General features: G+C 43.8%; 1 protein-coding gene across 3 annotated transcripts in view; it reads left to right on the plus strand.

Annotated features, from left to right (window-relative positions):
• Window positions 1-398: 398 nt before the first annotated feature.
• LOC113427071 (uncharacterized) overlaps window positions 399-21,788 on the plus strand; it is a 39,665-nt gene continuing 18,275 nt past the window's right edge. The window contains exon 1 of one of the 3 annotated variants that reach the window (XM_087952974.1): window positions 399-1,228. The gene's annotated coding sequence lies outside the window, so the exon portion shown is untranslated. Of the gene's footprint in view, window positions 1,229-6,457; window positions 6,553-21,788 lie in introns of those variants that run through there. The other 2 variants (XM_026689544.2, XM_087952973.1) reach the window with 2 other exon arrangements.

Raw genomic sequence — 21,788 nt, forward strand, 5'->3', positions numbered from 1 at the left:
GCCAGATGGTAATAGTTCAAAAAAAGGGTTCCCAGGATGAGATGGATCTTTGAGAATGTTTTGAGCTTTCTTAAGGCAGCGGGAGCTATAAAGCTCTTCCAAAGATAGGAGAGGGCAACCCATGATCTTCTGGGCAATGACGTTAACCCTCTGGAGTGCTTTCCTATCTGCCACTGTGCAATTGGCAAACCATACAGAGGTGCAGTAAGTTAAGATACTCTCTATGGTGCAGCGGTAGAAGGTCACCAGCAGTTTCCCATTCAGTTGTTGTTTTCTGATAAGTCTCAGCTAGTATATAATCTCTACTAGGTCCTTTTGACCAGGGCTGTAATGTGAGCACTCCAGGATTAGGATTAGGGTTAAGGTTATCAACCGCATGAGAGTAGTTCCCGACTTACAACCACAATTGAATCTAAAATTTCTGGTGTTGAGTGAGACATTTAAGGAGTTTTGCCCCGTGTTACGACCTTCCTTGCCTCAGTTGCTAAGTGAATCACAGCTACGTGTTAAGCTAGTGAGACGGTTGTTAAGTGAATTTGGCTTCCCCAATTGATTTTGTTTGTCAGAAGGTTGCAAAAGGGGAACAAATGATCCCGGGACACAGCAACGGTTTAAGTGCGAACCCAGTTGCCAAGCATCTGAATTTTGATCACATGCCAAGGTCGTAACTGTGAAAACCGGTCATAAGTCATTTTTCCCTGTGCCGTTGAAACTTTGAATGGTCACTAAATGAAGGTCTACCTGTATTTATTGTCATGCCTGCTGCTGGAAAGCCCTTTGTACCAGGATCCAGTTTAAACACACTTCCTCAAAACCAGTTTAGGACCAGTTTCTGGACGCTTTTTTGGTTACAGTTATAACAAAAGTTAACTAAAATTAATCCCTAGGAGAATTTATTCCAAAATGGAATTGTTATTGCAAATACATTTATTTTTTTGTTGGCTTCCATGTTGCTTTAAATCTGTGCTGTAAAATGCTGTTCTGGCTGCTGAATTCTCCCTAAGGAAGCAGGATTGGCTGGGAGATCATTTTACAACCGTGTTAGTTGAAAACCGTGCAACTTTCCCAATAGCTTTGAACGGGTTAAAGGCACAAAGTTCAGCAGCTAGACTAAATCCCCCTTCCTCTTACCGAATTCCTTTTCCTGTAGCTCCTTTGGATAAAACTTTTCAGTTTGGTGTTGTCGTTGCTTTAAATTTGCTGGGCGAATCTCAACAGTTTGGAAAAGGTAAGTTATATTTGAAAATTTAAGAAAAAGAAAAAGATCAGAGCATAAGAAATCTAAGGAAGGGGGAGTTGGGGCGGGAAGGTTAGAGGGAAATTATCCTTGAGTAAATAATTAAAAAACAAACAAACTCTGCACTTATTTAACTCCTGGTAAAGACCCAGGCGTGTGTACAACGGTTGATCTTTGCACAGCTCAATATTCCTGTAGAAAATGGAACCTCCATGTCCAAGCATAGCACACACTATCTGTGTGTGTGTGTGTATGCACAATAGCACACATTATCTGTGTGTGTGTGTGTGTGTGCACAAGCATAGCAATCCAGGTGCGGGGAAAGGCATAAAAAGACGGCGCGGAGGCGTCACATGTGGGGGACAAAATGCCAAAAAAATTGAGCTGCGTCTCTTTGTTCGAAGAATCCTGACACGATCCCGCGGAGATTCGAAAGGGGCGGGGCTGGCGGGACGTCATGGCGACGCCGCTATTGTCATGTTAAGCCTCGGATTAACAGAATAACCAGAGTTGGAAGGGATCTTGTAGGTCAACCCCCCTCTACCCCCCCCCCCATCCCGCGCTCAAGCAGGAGACCCTACATCATTTCTGACAGATGGCAGTCCAGTCTCTTCAAATAGTTCCCTCAACACTGTTGAACTGTTACAAAGTCTGCACTACTATTACTGTTAATCTTCTCATCACTCCTTATCACCCATCCCCTCTCACTTGTGACTGTATGACTGTAATTTTGTCGCTTCTATCCTTACGATTTATATTGACTGTTTCCTAGTATGATTTGATTGCTTATTGTACCCTATGACTATCATTAAGTGTTGTACCTGATGATTCTCAACTCTTGACTAATGTATCTTTTCTTTTATGTATGCTGAGAGTATTTACACCAAGACCTTGTGTGTCCAATCACACTTGGCCAATAAAGTATTCTATTCTATTCTATTCTATTCTATTCTATTCTATTCTATTCTATTCTATTCTTATTCTTATTCTTATTCTTATTCTTATTCCTATTCCTTATTCCTTATTCCTTATTCCTTATTCCTTATTCCTATTCCTATTCCTTATTCCTATTCTTATTCTTATTCTTATTCTTATTCTTATTCCTAGTCCTAGTCCTAGTCCTTATTCTATTCCATTCCATTCCATTCCATTCCATTCCATTCCATTCCATTCCATTCTATTCTATTCTATTCTTGAAAACCTGCATTGATGAAGTTCCCACAAGTTCTGAAGGCAAGCAGTTCCATTGGTTGATTGTTCTCACTGTCAGAAAATTTCTCATTTCCAGGTTGAATTTCTCCTTGATCAGTTTCCATCCACTATTCCTTGTCTGGCCTACAGGTGCTTTTGAAAATATCTGGACCCCTTCCTCTCTGTGGCAGCCCCTCAAATATTGGAAGACTGCTATCCTGTCTCCCCTGGTCCTTCTCTTCACTAGACTAGCCATGCCCAGTTCCTGCAACCATTCATCTTATGTTTTAGCCTTCAGTCCCCTAATCATCCTGGTTGCTCTTCTCTGCACTTTTTCTAGAGCCTCAACATCTTTTTTATAGTGCGGTGACCAAAACTGGATGCAGTATTCTAGGTGTGGTCTTACTAAGGCTTTATAGATTCTCCGCGGGTCTCTTGAGATGGAGTTGTGGGGTCAACCTAAAAGAAAATTGGAGGATGTCCAGCCTCAGATTTAACTTGTCTGCCAACCCCAATTTTCCAAAAGCTCAAATGATCAAATTGCAGCTTTTAAAAAAAAAAATCGATTTGCTTAGCAGTGGAAATGTTGGGCTTAATTGCGGATGTAAATCAAAGACTACCTGTATTGAGAACCCCCAGGTTCACAGGTGGTCTATCCCAAAATGTAAGTTGGAGGGGAAATAATGAAACAGCTGGTTTGCTGATTATAAAGGAAAATGTGATGCTAGCCAAAATATAGCTTCTTAAAACTCCACTCCTATTTCACTATACTTGTCTATGTTCTAGGGACGTTTCTGTGCTTGATAGCTTAGCTGTAACAAATATTTTTGACAGCTTAACAAAGTCTAGTTTGTTTTAAGTTATGTAGACCAGTCTTAAGATGGTTTAATTATAGCTTACTGTTACATGCAGTGATCCCACCCATTGTGGTTTCAAAATCATGGTTTATGGCTTAGAGTCAAAGTCAGAGGGGGCATTCTTAAGTGGTTTCTGAAGATGGGGGTTAACATTTTTGAATTTCTGTTTTTGCATTGGGAATGGGTGCTGTAAAACTATTATATGGGGAGGTGGGAAAAAGTTACGCTTATGTTTATATGTACGTGTGTGTATATGTATGTATAATTTTCTTGTACTAAATTAACAAAAGGAAACTGCGAAACATGCAACTGTATTACTGAAACAGTATTAATTGAAAGGGGGGGAAAAAAGAAAAGTTGGAGGCTGGAAAGGATCTGGGAAATGTAAGTTTTGCAGAAGAGGAAATTAAAAAAATGCTTGATCAGTGTAAATTATGCTGACGGGGAATTCTGGCAGTTGAAGTCTCCACATCTTTTAAGTTGCAAAGAATATAGAATCATAGGGCTGGAAGGGGCCTTGAAGGTCTTCTAGTCTAACTCCCTGCCCAAGGCAGGAGACCTTACACCATCTGTCAAACGGTTGTCCAATATATTTTTGAAAACCTCCAGTGATGGAACACCTACAACTCCCAAGAGATTCCATTTATTAATTCTTCTCACTATCAGAAAATTTCTCCTTCTAGGACAGGGGTGTCCAACCTTGGCAACTTTAAGACTTGTGGACTTCAACTCCCAGAATTCCTCAGCCAGCTTTGCTGGCTGAGGAATTCTGGGAGTTGAAGTCCACAAGTCTTAAAGTTGCCAAGGTTGGACACCCCTGTCCTAGGATATATCTCTCTTTGACAAGCTTTTACCCATTACTTCTTGTCCTACCTTCTGGTGCCTAGTGAATAAGTCAATCCTCTTTATTTGTGACAGATTCTCAAGTGTACTCCAAGAGGAGCTATCGTGTCCCCCTTAACCTTTCTCTTTGATAGCCTTGTTGTTGTTAGTTGCAAAGTCATGTCCAACCCATCGTGATCCCATGGACAACGTTCCTCCAGTCCTTCCTGTCCTCTACCATCCCCTGGAGTCCATTTAAGGTCACACCGACTGCTTCAGTGACTCCATCCAGCCATCTCATTCTCTGCCGTCCCCTTCTTCTTCTTTTGCCCTCAGTCTTCCCCACCATTAGGCTCTTCTCCAGTGAGTCCTTCTCGTTAGGTGGCCGAAGTATTTGAGTTTCATCTTCAGGATCTGGCTTTCTAAAGAGCAGTCGGGGTTGATTTCCTCTAGGATTGTCTGGTTTTATTTCCTGGTAGTCCAAGAGACTTAGACATGCCTCATTTGAGAAACATTGAATTGAAAGATGCAGAAATACCCTCAGAAGGGAATTTTCACAGACACGAGCCCAATTGAGGGGTTGCACCCTCTCGTCCCTCCCCACAACTCATATGTGATCCCTGAAAGCCAGACATAGCACTAACAGCTAGAGGGAACCTGGAGTCCTAGTGGACAATCACTTTACTGCGAACCAACAGTGTGCTGCAGCTTCCAAAAAAGCCACCGCAGTCCTAGGCTGCATTTACAGACAGATAGAAACAAGATCACGTGAAACCAGGCTCAATAGCAGTAACTGTGAGAGGGATCTTGGAGTCTTAGTGGACAACCAGCTAAATATGAGCCAGCAGTGTGCAGCAGCCTCCAAAAAAGCTAATGCAATCCTAAATTGCATTAACAGAAGGATACAATCGAGATCAAGTGAGGTACTAATACCACTCTATAAAACTTTAGTAAGACCACACTTGGAAAACTACATCCAGTTTGGGTCACCACACTATAAAAAGATGTTGAGACTCTTGAAAGAATGCAGAGAAGAGCAATCAGGATGATTAGGGGACTGGAGACTAAGGCATATAAAGAATGGTTACAGGAACTGGGCATGGCTAGTCTAGTGAAGAGAAGGACCAGGGGAGACATGATAGCAGTCTTCCAATATTTGAGGGACTGCCACAGAGAGGAAGGGGTCAAGCTATTTTTTAAAGCACCTGTAGGCCAGACGAGGAATAATGGATGGAAACTGAACAAGGAGAGATTTAACCTGAAAATAAGGAGAAACTTTCTGACAGTAAGAACAATCAACCCATGGAACAGAAGTTGCCCTCGGAAGTTGTGGGGGCGCCATCACTTGAGACCTTCAAGAAGAGATTGGACTGCCATTTGTCACAAATGGTGTAGGGTCTCCCGCTTGGACAGGGTGGTGGTGGATTAGATGACCTATAAGGTCCCTTCCAACCCTGATTATCTGTTATCTGTTATCTCCCTAAACCTGCTGATTAGTAGTAAGTGTTAAGACCACTTTATAAGTCCTTGTTAAGACTTAGAATACTGCATCCAATTTTGGTAACCATAATACAAAGAAGATGATGAGACTCTACTAGAAAGAATGCAGAGAAGAGCAACAAGGATGATTGGGGGACTGGAGACTAAAGCATGAACAGTTGTAAGAATTGGGTATGTCTAAGGACTATGGATGACATGAGAGCAGCCTTCTAATATCTAAGGGGCTGCCACAAACAAGAGGGAATCAAGCAATTCTCCAGAGGACCTGAAGGCAGGACAAAAAGCAACTAATGGAAACGAATCAAGGAGAGAAGCAATTTAAAACTTAAGAAATTCCGTAATAGAACAATTAAACAATGGAATGACTTGCCTCTAGAAGTTGTGAGTCAATAGAGATGGGTCAACCATTTGTCTGAAATGGTTTAGGGTTTCCTGCCTGTGCAGGGGGTTGGACTAGAAGACCTCCGAGGTCCCTTCCAACTGTTGTCATTTCCGTTACATAGAAACCCCCAGATTACAATTGAGAAATACAGTTGAATTTTAGGGTGGGGAGAATAATTTTAAGTATCCCAAGTCGTAGATTATATGGTCTGTGTGGCCACAATTCCAATTGAGCAATTGGACCTTCCCTACTTTGGGGGTGCAGCCCCCCTCAGGAGGCCCCAAAGAGGCGAAGTGTACGGGGGAGAGGGGGCCCCTCTTTGAAACGGGAGACCCTCCTCCGTTCATTGATTCCTCCGGCCGAAGCCGAGCTCGCCGCCGGGTCTCCCTCTAAAGGGTGGAAACCATGAAGCCGGCGCGGCTAGAGGGGCAGGAGATTTCGGGGAGGGCTGGGAGAATAAGGGGAGAGAACTGGATCCCATAAATAAATACGGCACTTCCGGTCTGTCTCTCTGTAGCAAAAGTGAGGTTTTGAATTAAAGCTTTGCGGGCGGGCGAAGGCAGGTGAGTGGCTGGCGCGGGGAGAGGAAATAAGGGAGGGGGGGAGGAGGCGGTGATTTGGGGTGGGGGACAAGGAGAGGAGGGTGGGGGTGCAGAGGAACCTCAAATTGCAAAGCGGGGTAGAAAACGCCAGCCTAGAAATAAACAACACATAGCAAGGCAGGAAACTGCCGTCTCCGATCCTGGCAATGGGCAGGGAAGGCTGCCCGGGCGAGCCCCTCCCTGCTGATGTGTTTATTGTGGCTACCAAAAAAAGCAACAACCTCCTCCCCCCACGCCCGCCCACCTCACCCCCCACCAAAAACAACAACAACCAGATTTCCAATCCGACGTTTTGACTTTTGTTGGTTTCCTATCGGAGGAGGGATCTTGCCTTTAAAAAAAAAAGTCTTATTTTTTCCTGGCTTTCCAAGCCTTTTCCCACCTGAGGTAGTGGAAACGTAAAAGTGTTGGGGATCTTGCAAATCTGTCATGGGGCTCTGGGGAACCTTTGGAGTCTATCTTTAAATAGTAGGAGACTTGTGGGTTGCGCTACCTTCGAAGTTGCCTGCCAGAGGCTGTTTGGTGATTTAAAAATTGGTGATGTAGGTGTCCACACCTTGCACACATACGTGTACACCTTGCACACATAGATGAAAAACTTGCGCACGTACGTGCACAACTTGCACACATACATCCCTGACTAAGTACATGTATAATACAGACCCAAGGTGTGCACACTACACTCACGAGACAGTACTGTAAAGAGGTTTGGTTCATGCCCTGGATAACAAAAGATTTTGCTTCCTGAATCTGATAGATTTTTGTCTGTTAATCCTGAAACTAACCTGAAATTTAACCTATCACCTTTTTATAAAAATCTTTTGGTTTTGTAATTTCTTCTTATGTATATTTTAAGTTTACTGATTTTTGCTTGTGGTGTAAGATGCTCTGTGTAGCTCATGCATGTTCAGGCATGCACTGGGGCATATTTGCATAACATTTGTGGAACCGGTACAGTTTTGGGCATGCCAAGGCATGCTTAGGCTGCCTGCATGCTGCCTAGGGAAAGGCTATAAAGCAGTTCGCATGCACAGATGCTATCATTTTGTTGATATCGATGTCCATGTTCTTTGATGCACAGCAAAGCATTATCTAAGTACAGGTAATTTACATAAACCGGTTCTAGACTTGTTATAGGACGATTGGGGACAGCAGAAATGTCTCGCCAATGTCGGAACAGATGTGATACCCTCTGCTACATTTGTGGCGTGTCAAAGACACACCATGACTGGTATTGTTAAGAAAGTGTATGCACTCTTATTTTGATTGTAAGGTTGTGGATCAAGGCAAGGCCTGGGCTGCTCACATTTCTTGTGCAAGGTGTGCTGTTAATATCAGAGCTTGGCTTAGAGGAACCAAGAAGTTGCAATAGAATAGAATAACAGTGCTGGAAGGGACCTGATGGCTATCCCAATGATGTGGCGAAAACAGAATGTTCACATGGCATACTGTTAATTCTGTCTTAACTTAATGTCGCTGATTTCTCTGCTAAAAATAAGAAATCAATTAACTACCCCAACCTTCCTCCAGCCATGATACTAATACTGCATGATAACGATCTGCCAAGTACTGAAACCAGCAGAGAAACAGAACTTAGGTGAAACAGAAGATGAAGCAATACATCAGTCAGGCATGAACAGTGACAAAGTTCCAGGTTTTGAACTTTATATGTTTGGTGAGCCTCATCTCCTAAAGCAGACGTAAATGACCAGGTCAAGAAGTTGGTTTTGTTAAAACCAAAACCAGAACTAATGGGTTCAAGACTGCAAAGCTGATGCTTGCTATCGCAAGATATGAAAATTTCTGTCTTCCAAAGCCACCAAGATGATTTAGCAAATTTCTTTGACATGTTGGCAATTTCGTTTTCTGTGCTGACATTGAGGGGTTTATTCACAGCTTTGGATTGTGAGCACAACCCATTAGAATGGTGTCTCTTTACTAATTCATCAGCGTTAAGCTGTCTTGGTAATGGCAATGTACAGCCTTTTGTACTTGTTGGCTAAGCTGCCAATATGAAAGAAATATGTAGAAATGTGGAACTGTGGTTGAAACACATGCAGTACACCAAGTACAACTAGAATAACAGAGTTGGAAGGGACCTTGGAGGTTGTCTAGTCCAACCTCCTCCTCTGTTCAGGCAGGAAACCCTATACCATTTCAGACAAATGATTGTCCACTCTCTTCTTAAAAGCTTCCTGTGGTCAATCTAAAAGTAGTGGATCTGCTGCTTGGGATGCAGCAAATACTGTTGATGCGTATGCAGATGGGGGCAGCACTGCAAGAGAATGGCCACTCTGAAAGAATTTGGTCCCAGGACCAAAAAAAATGCAGCATATGAAACACTAGTTGACCTGACAAAGGTATTCTTCCCTCTGCTTCAAATAAAACTCGGACCAATGAAAAGTTTTGTGAAGGTGAAGGTTTTCATTATTTGAAACAGATGTTTCCAAGAATAACTGATTCCGAAAGACCTCCTGTATGGAGAATTAGTGTAAGGAAAGTGCCCTAGAGCAGGGGTCTCCAACCTTGGCAACTTTACGACTTGTGGACTTCAACCCCCCAGAATTCCTCAGCCAGCTTTGGGACATGAAGTCCACAAGTCGTAAAGTTGCCAAGGTTGGAGACCCTTGCCCTAGAGGGAGACCACAGCTGCGATATAAGGATATCTGCAAGAGGGATCTAAAGGCCTTGGGAATGGACATCAACAGCTGAGAAACCTTGACCTCTGATCATTCAGCTTGGAGGCTAAAGACACAGAGACAATTCAAAGAGACTCGCTCGGCAGGCTGAGGCAAAGAGGCAGTCCCGTAACCAGCGAAATCCAGGGGCTGGACAGGGGACAGACTGTATCGGTCCTCAGTGTGGAAGGGATTGTCACTCTCGAATTGGCCTTTTTAGCCACACTAGATGCTGTTTTAGAACCTCTTTTCAGAGCATGATACCATAGTCTCTTGAGACTGAAGGATGCCAGTGTAGGATGCCAAGATTAAGAAAGGCATTTTTGTTGGTCCACAGATCAGATATGTCATCAGTGACAAGAGGTTTAAAGATCTGTTAGTGGGGCCAGAGAAAATTGCCCGGAAAGCAATCAAAGATATTATTCAGAATTTTCTTGGCCAGCTACAAAGCACCAAACTACATTCAGCTGGTTGACAAATTTTACAGCCTACAAAGATCGTGATGTGCAAGATGTCACTGAAGATTCATTTTCTATATTCACACTTGGACTTCATTCTTGAAAACCTAGGTGCAGTCAGAGATTAACATGGAGAATGGTTTCAGCAAGACACTGGCATCAGGGCCAGTGGAATCCATCAATTTTTCTTTTCCCTTTAACGACCCTGTAATCTCAAGCGTTTAAAGGCCAGGTGCTGCTCCTGAGATACTTGCTCATTACACCCAGAGAGAGAAATATCTGCCACTACCTAGGATCGAACTCGCAGCCTCCAGGTTGTGAAGCAAGAGCATCACCTCTAGGCTACCATGCCATTTACTGGAGTCCATCAATGTTGGCTAATTATTGTTGAACACACGGCAATGAGATGCATAGGGCAGTACAAATGAAAATCAGCAGCAAAACACTTTGGGCCCTGTTGAAGTCACGTAGCGTGTTGGAAATATGATGCACTTAAGTACATTATAGTCATTAAAACTTAATTTCATGTTTCTCAAGGTTCCTATGTGTGATACAGCCATTCTGAAATTGTATTTGTCTTCAGTTTGAAGGGCAGTCGATCATAATCACCAAAAGTTTTTCAGGAAGCAAAACTTCTGGAAAAAAAAAATTGTCCAGAGAAATCGATGGGTGTATGTGTGCATGCCTTGGACTCATACACATTGTCAGGATTCCGGCAGTTTCTCCAACTAAATCATGAGCCTCGAGCCACGCTCCCAAAACAAAAAGATTTATTTGAAGGTAACATTTTACGTCTGGCATTTACCTAGGCATAGCCAACTCTGAGAAACGTAATTCACTGTCACCCTACATCCTGCTTTCCCCACCACCCCTCTGGGTGTCTCATCCAACCAAAAACGTCCATAGCCAAGAGTCATCAATCATGCTCTCCAATTAGATTTTTGCATGGCAGAAGCTTCAGTCATCTAATTAGTGTTTGAAGAAAATATGAATGGAATGTACTTTCGATTCCACTCTGCCACCTGCTCTTTGAAACTCCCCCCCCCTTCTTTCTGTTGTCAACTATAAAACATGTATACAAAATGTTTTATGAGTTGACACACATCTGTATACAAAGGTTGGGTTCCTGCTTAACACTAGAAACCTATTTTTGTTGCTTTACTGAATCATATACAGTTGGTTGGGTTTTCTGGGGTTCGTGTCACCACAATTTCCTGAAATAATCACATTGGAACCTCATGACTGAATTAACCTATTTTTCTAGGTTCCATCCACTAGGTCTCATTGCCTCCCCCCCTCCATTAAAATAACCTGACTTGACCAGCCGTGCAAAGGCAAGCACTAGGCTTTTGGTTTTTATGGACTCATTTTTTTTATATGTCAAATTTGGGGGAGTGATTCTGGGTACTGTGGGTACCCCTGGGTGCCAGTCATGCTCATTAAGCCCAAACAAACCACATTCACACTTCATACAACCGATGAATCCTCTGTTAGTTACAAGGACTTTTATAAAACGTGGATAGTATTTTTTTTTAGACAACACTATGTTGGGAGGAAAATCCATCTGGTTCAGTTCCAAGCTGGGAGAAAGATGCTAGAAACAAAATGGAGACTGATCGGAAAGAAAGTTGATTGAACAGAACCACAAAGACAGTTCTGGGTTTAGCTGAACAAATGGTTGAATTAGTGGATGGATCTTTTTAGGTTTTTGTGACTTTGAAGTTTGAACTGTTCTGGGGTTGTGCAATGAAAGGGCTTGTGTTCTGAAAAGATATTGGGCAATTTCTATTGTGGCTAATGGCTTTTGTCCTGTGTTGGATCTTGGGTGAGGGTCTGCTTCTAATCCTATCCCTCTGCTTTTGTTAGCTGTCAAATTTTGCTGCAATGAGTTTCGAAATATCCTTTCTTAAATAGATTTCTGCCTGCAATATTTGATTTGCTTATGAATAGAGCCATCTAGATAGTTGTCTTCCTCTTTCAATAAGCTTTTTATCTCCTTAAGTGCTGGCATCTGCTGTGGGCTATTAAGAAAGACTGGAGGCTGCTCTTTGCCTCTAAAAAACATATTTCTCCATATCTCCTTTAGGGAAATATAATATTCTGCCTTCTTAAATATTTCTCAAAATATTTCATTCTTGGGGGTGGGTGGGGGATGAGGCTTCCCACAACTATTTCAGAACATTTGTGAGGGAGGGGATTCTCTTGGCTTAAAGCAGTGTTTTTTTTCAACCTTGGCACCTTTAAGCAGTGGATTTTAATTCTCAGAATTTCCGAGCCAGGCTGGGAAGTTCTGCAAGTTGAACTCACACATTTTCGAAGTTGGCCAAGGTTGATAAAAACATTGCTTTAAAGCAGAGGTTTTCAGGGATTATTATTATTTTTTTGAACTAACAGGTTCTGCAGCCTGAACAAGTTTGAAAACATCTCCCGGGCTAGTGGATAGAACTGTAAACAGAAAGCTTTGCAAACAGAGAGTTAAGCGATCGTTTAATTAATAACATCCCCATCTGAAGAGATCTAATAAGAGCTGTAGAGTTTTCGGTGGTTGTATATGTCTCAGCCGTCAAGCCCTAGAATTCAAAAACGAGCTTTTGCCTCATTTAAATTGATGCTTACAATTGGCTACCAAGTTGCACAAGGGTTGCAAGAAATGGGCCACTGATATGCAGTGGGTAATGGGGAATGGAATTGATCCAGATGTTGTGTTGTGCTACATCACTGGAAGTGTTTAAGGAGACTGGACAGACACTTGTCTGAATGGGTGCTTGTCTGAAATGCATCCGTGGGCTGCTTAAATCTGGCCCACGGGGCCACCCTTAGAAACAGCAAAGGACCGAGCTCCGTTTTTGCTGGCAGAGGGTTGCAGGAGGCTCCCCCAATCGAAAATGTAGTTTGGGAGCCTGTTTTCGCTGGCAGAGCACTTGAGGCACCGCAGGTGCCCCCTCCCCGAACATGAGTGATGGCAAGCTGGCCACACCCATCCTTGGCCACGCCCTCTTCCAGCTCAGATACAACCCTGAGGCGGCCCACAATGAAATCGAGTTTGACATCCCTGGTATAGCTTCTCCTGTCTGAGCAGGGGTGTCAGCATTCCAGAAAACCTCAACTCCAACAGATAACTCCCAAGATAGACATGGTCTCAAAGTTCCCTTTGATTTGAGTAGTAAACTGGCACATCTGGGAAATCCCGGATCTGAAAGTTCCGGGTTTCCCTCCAATAAGTAAAAAAATTACAAATCCACCCCCTGCACCCCTCATTCCATCACATGCCCCAATCACCATCTGTTCCAACTTGAGACCTCCCCTCAACCACTCCTCAGCCAAGGTGCAGAAATAACACGACCTTGACTCTAAAGAAGAATGCTATTATGTCTAACCCCATAGCTCCATGAAATCCTCCCTCCCATCTTTCCATGCCCAAGAATGTGGCAGGGTGGAAGCTTCTGGTGCTAATATGGCTTCCAAAGTTGACAACGGGGATTGGACAAGAAGACCTCCAAGGTCTCTTCCAGCTATATTCTGATTGTTTGAAAAGAAAATGTGATGACCCAGGACGTCGCATATAGGCAACACCGTCAAATAAACAAGAAGAGTCCCTTTATTATCTCCAACTTTGCCCCCAATGTCCAGGTTACCTTCAGCTGGAGGAAAAACTCTCCCAGGAACAGCCTTTAACTGTAGAAAATTCAGTCCAAAACAAGGTACATACAAACTGCAACCAAAAATCCAAACAAACAAAACTGCAGTCATTAACTTGACAGGGCAGGAGAAAGACTTTCAGACTTGAAAGCATGGCAACACTCACATAGTTGGGAAGACGCCAGGAACACATATAAGCCACGAGGATACCAGATAAATTCACGATTTTCTCCCAACAAGTTGTTGTGCACAGCTTCCCTTTTTAAACACTGTATTCCCAGCTGCAGCTAATGAAGGGAATCAGGGCCCTTTCCTCCCCTGTAAGCCACGCATCTCGTGCAACTTCTCCATTCCTCCCTGCGTGCCCTAGGATGAAGAGGGTCTTCCTCCAAATTCCCTCTGCCTTGCTCTACCTCTCCCCTGCTCTGCCCAGCCGGACTGTGCCCTTCCCCAGTTTCTTCCACAGCCAACGGAGCCACACTACCACTCTCTGTTCGGCCTCCCCCTCCGAATCAGATTCCAAATCAGATTTCACGACAGAAAAGAAAAACAACAACTCTATAGCTCTTATTAGTTCTCTTCAGACAGGGATGTTATTAATTGAATGTGCGTTTGATAGCTTAACTCTCTGTTTGCAAAGCTTTCTGTTTACAGTTCTCTCCACTGCCCGGGAGATGCTTTAAACCAGATGTTTTCAACCATGTCCTGGATCAGTGGTCCCCAACCACCGGGCCCCGGACCGGTACCGGTCCGGGGATCATTTTTTACCAGGCCGCAAAGAAGTGGGCGCCGCCATCTTGTTTCGACGGCGCTTGAGAAAGTGCTTCCGGGTGAGCTTGTCGGTCGTCGGTTGGAAAGCGGCATTTGGGTGCTGAAGGAATCCTCGCGCCTTAGTTTTGTCAAAGGGGGGGCGGCTTTGAACGAAGAGCCGTCCCGATGGCGGTGGAGTCTCGCGTTACTCAGGAGGAGATTAAGAAAGAGCCTGAAAAGCCCATCGACAAAGGTACAAAGGAGGAGTTGAAGGTGGCGGGGAGAAGCGGGGGACGGCTGGCTGACCGGTCGCTCGGCTCGCCTTGCCTTGGTTGTGCGTGCTGATGCCGGTATCGGTCCGTGGATCATTTTGTGATGTCGGTACCGGTCCGTGGGACAAAAAAGGTTGGGGGCCACTGTCCTGGATGACTGAGAATCTCCATAGACGAATGGAGTTCATATTCATAGTTTATAAAATGTACACATCTCCTACCTTCTGGAAACTCTAGGAGAAATTTACAAAACGCTTTTTTGTACTTTTGAAATTATTTTAGGTTTCCCTTTGGGTTTTGGTGTTAAAAAGGGCAGTTTCCCAGCCCCAGCCAATTCCTGGAGTTTTAGCAATCGTGATTTGAGCAAAGAGAAGGCACTGCCAGAAAAGAAGAGTGCAAGGTCAGGCAGCAGGGTATCCTCAAATGACTCATTGTGATTGCAGAACAACAACAACAACCAGATTCAAATCCTCCCTCAGGTATAAAACTCACTACAGGTAATCCTCAACTTACGACCACAATTGAGCCCAAAATTGAAGTGAGAAATGTGTTCAGTGAGTTTTGCCCCATTTTTAAGACTCTTCTTGCCAGAGTTGTTAAGTGGAATCACTGCAGCAGTTAAGTTAGTAACGTGTTTTTTTAAATGAGTCCGGTTTCCCCACTGACTATGCTGGCCAGAAGGTCGCAAAAGAGGATCATGTGACCCCCAAACACTGCCAACCGTCATACATGTGAATCGGTTGACAAGCCTTCGAATGTAAATCACGTGACCACGAGGATGCTGCAACGGTCGTAAGGGTGAAAAATGTTCATAAGTCACTGTTTTCAGTGCCGTTGGAACTTCGAATGCTCACTAAGCAAACTGTTGTAAGTCGAGGATTACCTGTATATCTCCAGCCTGAACTGCCTGACAGAGATATTCTGAAAATATTATAGTCCTGAAAGGACTCTTAGGTTAGGAGTAGTGTGTCTGCTTTACCTATAGAAAAGATGTGGCTCTACTAATCGAGGTCGTCAAAAATTCCTGGACAGATAGATTTGACTTACTAGTTTGATTCAGGCCTTGTATGTTTTTACTTATTATTTGTTCCAGCCTGTTACTCAGAGATATATTCCAGTAGAATCCATAGGATCCCTATAATCAAAGTTGCTGAAACATGAGTAGAGTAGAGTAGAGGAATAGAATAGGAATTAGAATAGAATGGAATAGGAATAGAATAAGAATAAGAATAGAATAGAATAGAATAGAATAATAGAATAGAATAGAATAGAATAGAATAGAATAGAATAGGAATAGGAATGAAGATAGGAATAGGGATAGGAATAGGGATAGGGATAGGAATAGGGATAGAATAGAATAGGAATGGAATGGAATAGGAATAGGAATAGGAATAAGAATAAGAATAGACTAGGAATAGAATAGAAATAGAATAGGAATAGAATAGAATAGGAGTAGGATAGGAATAGGATAGAACAGAAAGCTGGAAGGGACTTTGCAGGTCTTCTAGTCCAGCGGTTGCCCACCGGTGGGCCAAAAAAATTTGGTGGCCGCAGAAAAATCTCACCCCCAGAGCACCCCCCAAAGCAATTAATCCAGGCTGCGCAGAAACACAAGGCTGTGCTGCCCACATGGCCTGCGGGAACCCTCCCCGCCCACTCACTCCTTACCCGGCAAACTTGCCTGCTAAATTGCTATTTTTCCTTTTTCCGACCATTAGCTGTGCTCCTGTGCCGGGAGATTTAGATTAACTAGGAAGCAGGAAATGGTTGGATTTCTTGCTTTCTAGCTAGTCTTTAGATCTTCGGCTCTGCTTTTAAGCACAGCCGAACCTCACTTAGGACTGAAGGTTCTATTATTCAGTGCAGACTCATGGCAAGCAAATTTGAGAGACTGAGCTAGCTGATGACAGATAGATAGATCACTGAATGATTCTGTGAGCAACTCAATCTGCCTGCCTGCTTTGCCTGGTTTTGGGTAAAAGTTGCTCTTTTTTAATAAAAAAAATTCAATGTTTACATACATGGTGTGTTGTGAGTTAATTTTGTGAGTTTGCTTGCTAGCAAATTTTATGTGACAGACTGAGCTAGCCAACAGCAGATAGATCCCTGAATGAATCTGTAATTCTGTGAGCAACTCAATCTGCCTGCCTGCTTTGCCTGGTTTTGGGTAAAAGTTGCTCTTTTTTAATAAAAAAATTCAATATTTATATAAATATTTATAATATTTACATACAAGCCATGCCCAGGAAGTCACATGACCACCAGGCCACACCCACAAATTAGGCCATGCCCACAGAACCGGTTAGTGGTCCCTGGAATTTAAAATTATGAGTTTGGTGGTCCCTGAGGTCCAAAAGGTTGACAACCCCTGTTCTAGTCGAACCCCCTGCTCAATCAGGAAACACCCAGAAGTGGTATATTCAGCAGGTTCTGACCAGTTCTGGAGAACCGGTAGTAGAAATTTTGAGTCGTTCAGAGAACTGGCAAATACCACCTCTGACTGGAGATTTTACAGTATCCTTCCCTTGCCATGCCCACCAAGCCATGTTCACAGAACCGGTAGTAAAAAAAATGTGAATCCCACCACTGGAAACACCAGTATCATTCCAAACAAGCGGCTGTCCAGTCTCTTCTTAAAAACCTCCAGTGATGAAGCATACACAGCTTCTGAAGGCAAGCTGTCTGCTAACTTTGCTATTTGCTAACTCTGCCATTTTAAAAGCAATCCTTTGGTTTTCCAACTGCCTTTTGTGATGGTTTGGCTGATGAGGGCCGTATGCCTGATTGGAGAGCACTCTGTATATTGCAATTACTCAGTTGATCCTTTTATTAGATTAATAAAAGCAGGCTGTCTCCAGCTTTTTGTTAAGCACAGCCATAAAGAATTAGGACGGCAGACAGGAATGCATCAAGCCACATGGCTTATGTAGATGAGTCTAGGATGATCCAAAAATCTCCCCACTTGCATTTCTTGGGGAGTGGGGGGGGGGGCGACACAAATGGTTCTCTTCTTAGACCCACCATAGAGATGGTTGAGTTACCCATACCATTTCCTATACCTCTTGAGGCTATAAACAGAATTGATTTGTACCATGAATTTGCATTTATGATCTAGATCAGGGGTAGTCAACCTTTTTATACCTACCGCCCACTTTTGTGTCTCTGTTAGTAGTAAAATTTTCTGTAACCGCCCACTGGTTCCACAGTAATGGTGATTTATAAGGTAGGGCAGTGGTCCCCAGCCTTTTTTTGTACCAGGGACCAGTTTCACGATTATTCATTCTTTGTGGCCCAGTACAAAATGATCCACGGACCGGTACCGGCATCAGCACGCACGACCAAGGCAAGGCGAGCCGAGCGACCGGCCAGCCAGCCGTCCCCCGCTTCTCCCCGCCACCTTCAACTCCTCCTTTGTACCTTCTTGCGGTCGATGGGCTTTTCTTTCTTAATCTCCTCCTGAGTAACGCGAGGCTTCACCGCCATCGGGACGGCTCTTCGTTCGAAGCCCCCCCCCATCTTCAACGAAACTAAGGCACGATGATTCCTTCAGCACCCAAACGCCGCTTTCCAACCGACAACTGACAAGCTCACCCGGAAGCACTTTCTCAAGTGCCGCCGAAACAAGATGGCGGCGCCCAAACTTTCATTCTTTGCGGCCCGGTACAAAATGATCCATGGATCGGTACCGGTCCGGGGCCCGGTGGTTGGGGACTCCTGAGATAGGGGACAAAACCCCTACCACCCACCATGAAAGCTGGAACGCCCACTAGTGGGCGGTAGGGACCAGGTTGACTACCGCTGATCTAGATAGACATTGTCATGCCCCTGTCAGACATCTAATTCGAGGGCCGAGCAGCTGACAGGGAGTGGGAGTATGGCTCCGTTGGCTGTGGAAGAAACTAGGGAAGGGCACAGTCCATCTGGGCAGAGCAGGGGAGAGGTAGAGTCCCCTAGAGCCAGAAACAACTAGCACGTATGTGCAAGGGGAACCTTTACCTTTACTTAATGGAAAACAATTCTAACATTTCTGGTAACTCGTTTTGATAAAGCAGCAAGAACCTGGTAATTGCCTTTTGGTTTAAGCCTTTCCATCAAGAAACATTGTCAGCAAGGACTACCAGATGAGCATGGAGCATGGAGTTGATACAGCGGCCATTTTGACTTTTTTTGACCACTCTCCTGTGCCTCCTTGTATTGCGCTGAGCTTTCACTTGAATTTGTCGTAGTCTCCATTTTGGGTCCTGTTTGTACAGCATGTGTGTCTTTGCGTGTGTGTGTTTTCTTAATGCTGTTCAGTGTTCTTACTTTGTTAAGCTGCCCAGTGGCAGGCTAGAAAAACTGCCAAGTAAATTAATGAAATTTGAGCTGAAGGGCGATCAGGTTTTGGAAAAGATCCAGCACTAGCTCGCTCTCCTGTTAGCCTCATGTGCATTTTTGAGTGATGGGCAGAAATGCCATAAACCTAATTTCAGGGCTGCCCACTCACAAAACCAGCAGACAAACGTGATTAAAAGTTAAAAACAACATCAGCCGAGTGGTCATTTTGTTGTGGATGACTAAGAGGCCAGAGAATGGGCAGAGAACCTGGCTTTTATTTATTTCTCTCATTTAATGGTCCTGTGCCTGGCTTTTCTTACACAGCCAACCAAAGGAGCCAGCAATAAACAGATTAGAGCAATCAATCATAAAGCAATAAAATCGGCAAAAAACAAAGAGACAAAGCAAAGGAGTGGAGTTAAAAGGCGGAGGCAGGATGTAGTCAGTTGGGGGGTGGAGGGAAACCAGCAAAATGCCAGAAGCAGAAAAACAAGATCCCACTGAACAAGGAGAGATTTAACCTGGAAATAAGGAGAAACTTTTCTGACAGTGAGAACAATCAACCAATGGAACAGAAGTTGCCCTCGGAAGTTGTGGGGGCGCCATCCCTTGAGACCTTCAAGAAGAGATTGGACTGCCATTTGTCAGAAATGGTGTAGGACCGTGATGGCGAACCTATGGCATGTGTGCCACAGGCGACACACAGAGCCATTTGTGCAGGCACGCAAGCCCCAGCCAAACTTACCTGCCCTGCGCATATGCACGCACCTCCCAGCTGATTTTTCGGCCCGTTTGAGGCCGTTTTTGCCCTCCCGGAGGCTTGAGGGGAGCCTCTGCAGCCTTGGGAGGCTGAAAAACGAGCCTTCTGGAAATACTGCAAGTGCCCGTTTTCAGCCTCCGGAGGGCCTCTGGAGCCCAGGGGAGGCCATTTTCTCCCTCCTGGAGGCTCGAGGGAAACCTCCCAAGGCTGCAGAGGCTTCCCTTAAGCCTCTGGGAGGGCAAAAACGGCCTCAAACGGGCTGAAAATCAGCTGTGAGGCTTACACATGTGCAGTGCAGGTAAGGGAGCAGGGCGGGGGTGTTGCGTGCGCATGTGCAGGGGGGAGCAAGGTGCATTGTAGGTGTTGAGACGCGCGCACGCACTATCACGCACACTTTCGGCACACACAACAAAAAGGTTCACCATCACTGGTGTATAGGGTCTCCCGCTTGGGCGGGGGAGGGGTTGGACTAGATGACTTACAAGGTCCCTTCCAACTCTGTTCATCTAACTAATCAATAGCTCAGAAGATGGGTGGATGGCCTTCCCCAATTGATTCTCACCCCAGAAATGGGAGATTTATGTGTCCCATCCTCCGCATTTTGCAGGACATTGAGTCGAGTCCTCCACTTACAGCAGTTTTATTTAGTGACGGTTGACTTTGGCCTAGAAAAGATAAGTGGCTGCAGTTGCGCAGAAAGCTGGAAAGCGCCCCATCTTTCACAGTTCACACAACTTCGACCTCCAGCACCCTTCCCCTCACAAGATCCAACTATCCCTCCCTCCCCCATTTCCATGGCAGCCGGCAAGCGGTAAAAGATGTCAGGAAGAATTATTGGAGGCTGACAGTTGTAAGTGTGAGGATTGGTTGCAAGTCACTATTAATTCAGTCCCATTATAACTTCGAACTTGCTATGATTGTAATTCAAGGGCTACCTATAGAGGGATTTTCTTTTTTTCTTTTTTTTAATAGGTTTTTATTTCCACCATTACAACTCAAATCATAATCCTACAGTATTTTCAACAGCATTTTGACATCTACAGGTACCATTGTCTTATAAATTTTAATACGTACATTAAATGTACATTTATCAATAACTAATATCCTTATCAATAGTTAGTTCTATTTTATATTCTTACATACTCTACATATTTACAAATCGTTTCCTTAAGGTCTCTTACGTCTTCACATCTTGTTTCTTATTTCTATTCGCTAACCATTCATACCATTTGTGCCAAATTGAAAAATACTCTTTCTCTTTCATTTTTAATGTGAGCATGTTCATTTCAGACCTTTCCATTATTTTTTGTTGGACGAATTCCAACGAAAGGGATTTTCTTTTTGTATCTTTCCCTTTCCTATATGTTTGTGCATTCATCCCTTCTATCCTCCACCAGTAAGAATGGCAGAGGAAGTCCTTGGCTTACAACAGTTCATTTTAGTGATGTTTGATGTTAGAACGTCATTGGAAAAAAGTGACTTGTGGTTATTTTTTCACACTTATGACCATCGGAGCATCCTCACAGTCACGTGACCAAGATTTGGATGCTTGGCAGTTGGTTCGTATTTATGACGGTTGTGATTGTCCATGGATCATGTGAACATCTTTTGGTGACCTTTTGGCAAGCAAAGTCAATGAAGAAGTCAGATTCACTTAAGAAGACTGTGAATAACTGCACTGATTTGCTTAACAACTGTGGTAAGCAAAGTCATAAAACAGGGCAAAACTCACTTAAGAAATGTCTCACTTAGCAACATACATTTCGCACTCAATTAGGGTCATAAGTCATTTATGGTCAGAAATAATGAATGACTGAATGAAATGAATGAATGAGCGACTTAGCTTGTGCGGACAAAATGTGGCTTGGTCTTTCCTGACATTTGAAAGCTAGCTCTTGGAAACCTCACAAGGTGGTTGTTTGTGGGGAACTTTTGAGTTACCCAAAATAAAGCTAGTGGTTGGATAATGACAACAACAGTAGTAGGTGTGGCTGTAAGACATTGAAGATTCTCCCAATTTGGTCCAATTGCTTACAGTTTGTATTTGGACACATGGTGCGTTTTGTGTTGTGGGGTGGAGAGAAGAGAAGGAGGGGAGAGAAAGAAAGAGAGAAAGAGAGAGAAAGGAAAGAAGGAAGGAAAGGAAGAAAGATAGAAAGGAAAGAAGGAAAGGAAGAAAGAGAAGGAAGGGAAGAAAAAGGAAGGAAGGAAGGAAAGAAAGAAACTAAAAGAAAGAAAGGAAGAAAGAAAGGAAAGAAGGAAAGGAAGAAAGGAAGTAAAGAAAGAAAGATAGAAAGGAAAGAAGGAAAGGAAGAAAGAGAAG

Source organism: Notechis scutatus, chromosome 2 (genome assembly GCF_049901735.1).
Source record: "Notechis scutatus isolate UNSWTSFEM ecotype Mainland chromosome 2, rNotScu1.2, whole genome shotgun sequence".
Classification (NCBI taxonomy): Eukaryota; Metazoa; Chordata; class Lepidosauria; order Squamata; family Elapidae; genus Notechis; species Notechis scutatus.